Source organism: Terrapene carolina, unplaced genomic scaffold (genome assembly GCF_002925995.2).
Source record: "Terrapene carolina triunguis isolate 2854851 unplaced genomic scaffold, T_m_triunguis-2.0 Scaffold66, whole genome shotgun sequence".
Classification (NCBI taxonomy): domain Eukaryota; kingdom Metazoa; phylum Chordata; order Testudines; family Emydidae; genus Terrapene; species Terrapene triunguis.
This window is the reverse complement of record NW_020664417.1, coordinates 806730-816528: the sequence shown is the minus strand read 5'-3', so window position 1 is coordinate 816528 and position 9799 is coordinate 806730. Positions and strand designations below refer to the sequence as shown.

Sequence of the window (9799 nt, the reverse complement as noted above, 5' to 3'; positions counted from 1 at the left end):
TATATATATATAAGTAGCCACACTGTCCCTGTCCAGTTTTTTTCCCCTCCTCCTTGGATACAGTCCCTGTCTACTTAGGACACTGGATGTGCCTCATATTCCTGCCCATTGCCTATCTCCCTCTTCTCCCCTCCCCCGCCCCCCAGGCACTATCCCTGCCTCCAGCTTCCATAGGAGGAGCCCAGAAGCAGAAGATGTGTGTATGAGACGGAGGAGATAGTGCAGTCAGGTTGGAGTGAGAGTTGTGGGGGGACCAACCATGCTTTCAGAGTAATAGAGTTTAAGGCCAGAAGGGACCACCATCTAGTCTGACTGCCTGTATAGCATAGGCCACCAACACCACCCAGCATCCGCACACTAATCCCAATCACTGAAATTAGACCAAAGTATTACAGCCCATAGGCGACAAGCCTGTTATTTGCCACAGGCAGACAACAGAAGGAACCAAGGTTCAATGGTAGTTGGGGCCCCTGCAACAGCAAGGAAATAATTAAGATATACCCATGTAAACCTGGCAAGTGACCCACACCCACATGCTGCAGAGGAAGGTGAAAACACCTAGGGTTACTTCCAATCTGATTTGGGGGAAATTCCTTCCAGATGCCACAGATGGCAGTTGGTTAGATTCTGAGCACGTAAGCAAAAAACAGAGAGAAATGCTCAGTGCCACCTCAGAGCCCTGGCCCTCCCTGTCCAATGGCCCATCTCCAGCCATGGCCATCCCTGATGCTCCAGAGGAAGGAGATAAAAAACCTCCCAGAATACACTGGGGGAGGGAGAAATCCCCGCCTGACCCCTGCAGGTGGCCAGCAAGAACCCTGAAGCATGAGCTTTTAGGAACAAAAAATATAAACTGGAAGTGAGACTCCTAGAATCATAGAAGATTAGGGTTGGAAGAGACTTTAGGAGGTCATCTAGTCCAATCCCCTGCTCAAACCAGGACCAGCCCCAATTAAATCATCCAGCCAGGGCTTTGTCAAGCCAGGACTCAGGCTTGTTGAGCCCTGCCCCCTACCACCACAAGCAACCCAATCATATATTTGTACTCATTAATTTGTCCAGGTCTTTCTCAAAGCTAAGTCAGTTGTTTGCCCCCACAATTCCTATTGGGAAGCTTTTCCAGAACCTCACCCCTCTGATAGTTAGAAATCTTATTTTAATTTCCAGCTGGAATTTGTTCTTTGCCAGTTTATATTCATTTGTTCTTGAGCCAACATTGTCCTTGAGCTTAAATAGCTCTTCACCCTCCCTGGTATTTACCCTCCTAATCTCATAGCTGTAACTGGACATTTTAGTGCCCGGGAAGAGCAAGTATATTTGTACCCCACTGCTGGGGTTTTTGTGGGTTTTTTTGGCATTTCTCCACCCCATTTTTCTGCCCCTGCGGCTTTGCACCCTCGGCAGCTGCCCTGCTCGCCCTGACCTGGTTACAGCCCTGCCTAAACTATTTACAGAGGACAATCATATCTGCTCTCAGCCTTCATTTTGCTATACTAAACAAGCCAAGCTTTTCCAGTCTCCTCTCATAGATAGGGCCTACGTTCCCCTGATCATCCTAGTAGCTCTTCTTTGCATCTGTTCTGGTTTAAATTTATCTTTCTTTAACATCAGTGACCAGAACTGTACTCAATATTCCGAATGAGATCTGACCAGTTCCTTGTACAATGGCATTAACACTTCTCTCTCTACTGGAATTGCCTCATTTTATAAATCCTAGAATCACATTTGCCTTTTTCACAGCCAAATCACATTGGTGGCTCATAGCTGTCCTGTGATTGACCCAAACACCAAGGTCTTTCTCCTTCTTTTGCATCCAACTGATTAACCCCCAGCTTGTAACAGAAATTCTTCTTATTATACCCCAAGTTCATGAATTTTCATTTTGTATTACAGACGACCCCCGGGTTACGCAAACCTGACTTATGCAAATCTGCACTTACGGAAAAAGTTCCGTAAGCTAGAAATAGTTTGGGGTTTTTTGCATAATGGTCGGGTATACGTTTCTGACTTACGCAAAATTCAAGCTACACAAGGCATTCCGGAACGGAACACTTGCGTAAGTCCGGGACTGTCTGTATTGAATTTCATCCCATTTCTGTCACTCCAGCCTTCAAGGTCATCCAAATCTTCCTGTAGATTATTCCAGTCCTCCTTTGTATTGACAATGCTGCCTAACTTTGTATCTTCAGCAAATTTCATTAGAACACTTCTACTTTTTGTGCCAAGGTCACTAATAAAAATACTGAATACGATTGGTCCCAAGACCAATCCTGCAGGAACTCCCCTAGTAACCGCCCTTCTCTTGAATAATTCACCTTTTAGCACAACCCATTGTCCTTTTCTGGCAGCATTTGGAATTGCAGCCCAATGCCAGCTACAGACTCACAGCAGTGGCTTTGAATGGCTGAAACCAGAAATGCAGTATCAGTTCTAGCTCAGTCAAAAATCATGCACTTCTGGTGGCGAAAGTCATAGGAGTTGCAGAATCATTGCAAGAGTTGGTAACACTGTGTCCCTGTAACTGTGTGATGTTAATGGGACCTAACTCATGTCTAAATAATAAAACCACATTGGCCACATCCAAATTCTAAAGTTTCTCCCCCTCAACCCCCCAAAAAAAAGGAAAATGGGAAGGAGTGAGGAAAAAACAAATATTGTGCTATTGTGAATCTCGCAATAGTTGGTGTTTTCCTTAACGCCCCAGCTGCTGGCAATTAGAAATTACATGAGAATTTCAGCTTTCATTTATTAACAAAGTAAGTTTCTAGCTTTTATGGTTGTAGGGAAAAAATTGAAAATATGACTCAAGTGCACCCTAATGCTCAGAAGACAGAAAGTAAATAAAGAATCACAGGTTTATTATTCTGGAAAAAATACTTTTGAGCCAAACTCATGATTTTTGGAGGGTCCTGAGTCGTGATTTTTGAATATTTAGGGTTAACGATGTTGAAGAAAACTGGTGTGGTAAAACATTTTTTGGACAAACCGGTGAAAGGTTGCAGTGGGGAACGGGAGTAATTCCAAAGATTATTCCAGCCAACCCATAATCTGATAGAACATATTTAAGTGCTAAATTGCATCTGCAGCAACTCATCAGTAATTAAAAGATAACTTTGTATTCTTTTGAAATGAAAAGCTCAGGAAACACCAAATGTTGTTTTGGGAGCTTTTAAAGGAATACAGCAGATGTCTTAATCTGTTGCACTCCCTTTTGGGAGGGGTGGAAACCAGCTTTTCATGTAAGAAAAATACTAAAGTATCTTTTTAAATCTCCTCTTCTGCCATCCTATTATGTCTTTAATATCCACTCCAGAGGAGCGTTTCACATCACTTCTGTTTTTTTGTGCCTCCTTGTTACTTATGTTTGGATAAATGCCATGCTATCAAGATATTCCATGTTCTCATTGATAAACTGAGACTTGATGTGGTTTTGTTAGGTGTAGCATACAATTTGAATATAAAATAACAGCATGTTAGGGTCTAATTTCTTCTGCCTGTAACATGATCCATCAGCACAGCCTTTGTCCAGAACAACTTTATTGTAGAAGGGTCTTTGTACGCTGGCTGTAAATAATCTTGACTTTTTTTCCCTTTTAGCAATTCATGAAATTATGCTTTTGACATCACTGACTATGTAACTGATGGGCATCTGAAAAACCAATTAAATAAATATAACAAGAATAAAGAGCAAGCCAAATATGTTGTTAATAACAAGGAAAGCTGGAGTTTTGGGGGATGGGGGAAATCGTGGACTGACTTTCTGTTTTATGAATTACATACCCGGCCAGGCTGACTCCTGTATCTGTGCAGAGTCTCACTGAAGTCAATTGTACATGGAGTTTGCCCAGGTAGAGCTTTTTGTAGGATTATACCTCCTTTACATCCTCCCCCTTACTGCATCTGTATCCTTCCATGCCTGCTCTAGTATGTCTGCCTTTAACAGGTAAAATCTAGCATGGATCAACACATGTGCCAGAATCTATGATAGCATAGCAGATTACCAGAGCAGTGTCTCAGTGTTTATTTACAAAAAACAACAATGTAAGTAATCATGGTTGTCTTTTAGCTAGAGGCAATCAGAATAGCATCTGTAAACTTTCAAATTATGTATTGACCTCTCAAAGTCTAAAATAAAAAATTTCCAGCTTAACTGCTTTTAGCCTCCCCCCCCCAACCCACCCCGCATCAGACAAATTCCCTCCAAGATATGGAATCAGTTTGCCAACTTTCCCCAGAACAAATTAAAATGGCTGAATTATAAACTCTTGGGGGAAGGAAAAGTGTATATAGTAAAAACAATGAGAACACTGATTTTGTGATGTTATCATTGGAAGGGACCTCAGGAGGTCATCTAGACCAATCCCCAGACAGATTTTTGCCCCAGATCCCTAAATGGCCCCCTCAAGGATTGAACTCATAACCCTGGGTTTAGCAGGCCAATGCTCAAACCACTTTAGGGACATGATTTGAAAACAGAAATAAAGAATGCTTTGTAGTATCAAATTATATCCCTGCATCCTCTTTTTGTTCTTATTTGTACTCAATTTTGAGTGAATAATTTTTATGAAAAGTGCTGAAAAGCCCATTCAATAGAAGAGCCACAGAACTAGCACAGATAGATCAGTAAAGCTCCTCCACACCATCCTGCTAATGTGAGTCAGCCATTTTCTGGATGAACCCCTTCCAACATGAAGATGGTAGCATAGTCTCTTTGCAACCACTGCATACTCATCTTCACTGAGGACTTCCCAAAAAGTTGAAATTCCATACAACTTTCAGAATATGTCCATCCTCACAAGTATCACATAATAAAACCTACCTTTTAAAATAAATACTTCTTATCACATGTATTGCAATATAAACCAAAGGCAAATAGGCCCTCCAACATTATCTTAAAGACATATATTCTCAGAGGACGCATTTTCCCTGTAAATGAAACAATTCTTACCTTTTTTTAATATTCTCTTTTCTTCCAGAGTATCCTTTTAATGCGACTGCTAAAGTGTGGACCTATCTACAGATTGGATCCCCCATCACTATCATATCTGGAAAAGCTAGCAGAAAATAAGCATTTGCAATCAACAGAGATTCTTAAGTGTTCAGTGTTCCAGTGACTGGATACTTTTTATAAAACATAATCAGCATCATTTGGAAATATTTTTTTAAAAAGTCCTAGTCAAAGACCTGAGACATGGGCAAAAAGCTAATGGCCTTGCCTATGGGGGTTTTTTTGGTTTCTTTTTCTATCTGACAACAGCACATCCAGTTTAACTCTGATATATGCTTGAGGTTTGGGAAAAAGCAAAATAAATTTTGATCACAAAGTATTTTTGTTTGGGGCAGGGAGAAAATCTGTATTTGTTGAAATTGTTTTAAGTAATTGTGTACGCACCTTCTTAGTTCTTCTCACTTCTACAGAATAAACACCTCTGCTGGTACATGAGCACTTCTTTTTTCCTTATACCCTCTACAGCTGTCATAGCTAAACCAAAATACTGCTATTTGTTTGACCTCTGCCTTATATTTCAAGTTGTGCACTGGCTCAGTGATTCTTGCCTTCTGCATCCATACTGTGCCTCCACTCATCCTCCACACTGCAGCCTCTGATGCTTTGGGATTTTCAGCTTCTTGTAGACCTAATCATGCGCCTCACTCTTTGTCCCCCAGCTTTTGGGCAGAGAACAATCATTTTGGCATCTGGCTGCCCATGTACATATAGTGGTAAATATTATACGTGGTGGGCATGACTTTCAAAAGAATTAGGCATGCATGCTTCTACCTGAATTCAATGAGAACCATAGCTACTCAGCTGCTCGGATAATCAGGCCCTTATTATTGAATATTCATTGGTGCAGTGACTTGAACAGGACTCTCCAGTGTCTCAGGTGAATGCTGTAATTGCCAACCTACAGTCTCGCTCTATATATAAAATTGGACAAGTCCAATTTGAGAGTGCCTTACTTCAGATTACCCAATGGCTTAGTGGTTAGGCCACTTTCCTGGGAAAGGAAGATGTGGGTTCGAGTGCCAGGCAGAGAAGGGATTTAAATCTGGGCCTTCAGGTGAGTGCCCTAACCACTGGGCTATTGGTCTCTCTCTGGTTCTTTTTCCACAAGAGAGGACTAACCTAGCTTAGACAACGTCAGGAGCCTGTTTACAGCTGAGAATCCCAAGTAGAAATAGGTGCCTGCAGCCCAGATCAGTAGGAGTTATACACCTAAGTACCTTTGAATCTGACCTGTCTTGTTCCTCTGCATTTCATTACTGGCTGGCTTAGTTGGCTTCCTTCTCAGCTCGTGGGCTTCTGAAGATCCATTACTTAGCTGCCTAACTCTTGTCATGCATTTCACAGGGACCCAGGGAGCCTAACTCAGGCTGAGGATTTCACTAGGTGGAAGGGTGCCTCAATGTTAGGCACTGCAAGACCCAAGCCCTTTTGTGGATCTAGCCTTAAGTGACATAGGAGTCTTTGTCCCATTTTCAAAAGTGATTTAGGCCCTTAGGAGCCTAAATTCCATTGAAAGTCAATGATACTTGAATGTGCTTGGTTAGGTGTCCAGTGGGACTGCCAAAAGCACCTATCTGCATCTTGAAGTCCCTGAATACCTTTGTAAATGTGGGTCTTATGAGGCTTTCAAAAATATTACCCACCATCTTCTGTCACAGATCCATGTCAATCACCGGTCATGCCTCTTCCTCCCCCATACTCACTCACTTCCAGACAGTAAAGCTGTGTGAGAATTGTGGCTGAAACCTGACAACAGGCCTAGTTTTAGGTTTGGCCTGAATCCGAGTCTCCCCCAGGTTCACGTGAGCCTCTGTCTGAGGCAGGAAGAGGGTTGTGACTATTAGTAAGACTTGCCATTTTTATTTAAACTCAACTAGGTTCACAGTTTCACTTTTAGTTTCTGGAGTCAGACTGTCCCTAACCAGGCACACTGAAGCCTACAAATGTTGCACCATTAGAGTTCTCAAGCCATTCATTTATGAGAAAAATACTTTCTGACATCCCCCACTGTGGAATATAGGAAGTTCAGATTTTCAATTATGTAAATACCCAAATTCTTGTCACACTGGTGCAGGAGAAATTACAGATGGATTCTATAGGTAGTTTATATCTACATTTCTTTTAATCAGTAATTAAAAGATTTCCCCAGGAATGTAGTTTGTTCTTTAACAGTTCAGACATGTGCAACTGTCAAGTGGGAAGGATATTTTGTTTTTTAACAGTTCAGATAACTAAATAAACAAATTTCTTTCACCTGTTAATTATTCAGCCCACTGGTCTCCACACAGCTAGTTCTAATCAAATATGGGCTAGTCCAGACAGTCCCCTCCTCTTTTGGAATGTCAATCTAATACTTGAAAAAGCTCAGTTCCTATACAAATATGTTTTCCTCACAAGAAGTGAAATGATGTCCGAGGCTGTACTTCCCCTCAGCCAGCAATCTGAAGATTAAGAGAATTCCACCATTTTATCAGAGGTGCCTTCCAATCCTGAGCTAACTTCATCCACCACTGGCATGCAGCTAAGTGCTTCTTTCATGTGTTTAGTTTGTAATTCCATAAAATGATTTGAGGCTTGGAAAAGGCACTATATAATTCAGCAGATAATTACATTCCCACTCAATTGACTTTTTACTCACTACTTCTCCCACTATAGACTACGCTTTACTATCTTGTGGAATGTATCCGTTGATCACAGTCCTTGATGGGTAATTTAGCTTCCCTCACTCAATGTGAACTGTAAGAGAGAGAACTGAATATATGAGAGGATGAGTTCTTATCTTACCTGTAGCTATGGGGCAGGTGTTTAAATATGCTAAACCAGTTTTTTTGCTTGTTTGTTTTGCTTTATATTTTTGGTTTCACTTTATTTACATATGCCGAAGAATCATCTGAACATTTATCCTCTCCATAGATGCATAACTCCCATTAATGTCAATGAGAATTAGGGGTTCACATGAAGAAGAAAATAAACTTGCAAAAAATAAATTCTTTCTAATGACATTGTAGTTACAGCACATCTTCCTGAAGAGCACCGAGTAACACCAAGTAAGCAAAGAAAAAATAGTTCTGCAACTTTCAGCTTTGAAAATGGCACAAAAAACTTTATTTATTAAAGCAAAATCATCCTTCAGCTAGCCCATCATTACTAGAGATTGGGGTAAACTAGAGCATTCATCTTAAACTCACCATATAGACAAGCAAATTTGGGAACAATTGGGATCTGGATCCAGATCCTAACCTCACTATTCAAGATCATCTCTAATACTCAGGGGACATGTGCCCTGTAATTGTAGTGTCTAGAGCACACAGTAAAATTGTCCCAAGAAATCATCCTTATTAGGCAAACTCTTGTCTTTAGAGATCACAGCAAAATGCCCTGAATACAATTCTTTTTATCATTATTAGAAGATCACCACGGTTACATAACCAGTTTTCATGAGCCCTTGAGTGATTTCTTAACATAAGATTCACTGTATAATGTCCCTTATTCTCCTCTAACTCCACTGACTTCAATAGACTTACTTCTGATTTTTTTTAAGTGAGAGACGAATCGGACCCACTAGTTTTGTTCTGACAGAAGCAAGCAATGTGAGGAGGGAACACTGAAGTTTTCCTTTAATATTGTTAGCTCCGCAAGGTCAAATTATTATCTCTTCTCTATGTTACCTGTTCAGATGCAGAAATCATTGCAATGTGGTTATTGAGTTATGCTGGAGGACAAGGAGTTAGATGGCTGAATGCCATCTTTAAACTTGGGGATCATAGAGTTCAAATATAAACTGTGGTCTTAAGAAGGAAGTAGGTTTTTACTCAATGAACTTCAACTCTTTCAAATAACTATTACACATAATAAACTAGAGTTTGTCAGCTTCTTGGAAGAGGATAGATATTTAGCCCAGAGACTGAATTCCCTTACATCTACTTAAAAGAAATGATCCTATAACTCGAGATGAAAACAGTGCCAGTTCTTAGAGATATAGGGAGTCAGTCTGAAGCAGCTAAGACGAGCACAAATGGGTGAGCTCCTGGGGTGGAATCCATTAAAGGATTTAGGCATTGCAATGATGATTGTCACTGTGCCTAAAATGAAGGTGCCTAGAAAACCACAGGAACAACTCTGTGCCAGGCGAACCCTGGGTTAGATGCTTAGGCTCCTGAATAGGGAGGGCGAGGGGCCTTAGAATGCAAGGTACAAATGCTATCAGGCTAGGGGCAAAGCTGCCTAAGCTAGCCAATGGGCGATACCTACAAGAGGGGGATGTGTGAAACCCCACCCCGCTCACTGAGTTAAGCACCTATTTTGGTTTGTGATCCACAAGGGGGAACCCACCACTGGGAGTCAGACAGCTTAGGTGATGAAGCTGCTCTTTGAGGGAACGAGTTGTGTGGAGTGAGGCAGACACCTAAAACAGTAGCAGGAGGAGGAGGAAGAGATGCAGGTGGTGATGATGATGCTCACCTTATAACTGGAATGTGGGAGACCCAGGTTCAGTTCTCCCCTCCCCCAGAAGAAGGGGCAAAAGGAAAGTGTCCTAGTCACTGAGCTGTGGGATAGGCTGATGTGAGGCTGTCTCAATCTCTCCTGATGAAGCTGTTCCACTATGGATAAATAATGGAGTGACTGGAGCTGGGATCTCTGATCCAGGTGTGTGTCCCATTGCTGGACTACAGAGTCATAGTATCTCTCTCTCTCTCTCTTTGCCCACCCCCATGCCCAAAGGACTGCTCCACTGTGGATAAAAACTCAAATAGTCATTAGGTCAAAGAGAGAGAGAGATAATGAGTATAG

The 9799-nt window shown here is 41.5% G+C and overlaps 1 protein-coding gene across 1 annotated transcript in view; it reads left to right on the top strand.

The window, feature by feature from the left end:
- LOC112101780 (bifunctional heparan sulfate N-deacetylase/N-sulfotransferase 4) overlaps positions 1-5367 on the top strand; it is a 155805-nt gene extending 150438 nt beyond the window's left edge. The window contains exon 14 of the mRNA XM_024192643.1: positions 4977-5367. The gene's annotated coding sequence lies outside the window, so the exon portion shown is untranslated. The remainder of the gene's footprint in view (positions 1-4976) is intronic.
- Positions 5368-9799: the final 4432 nt, after the last annotated feature.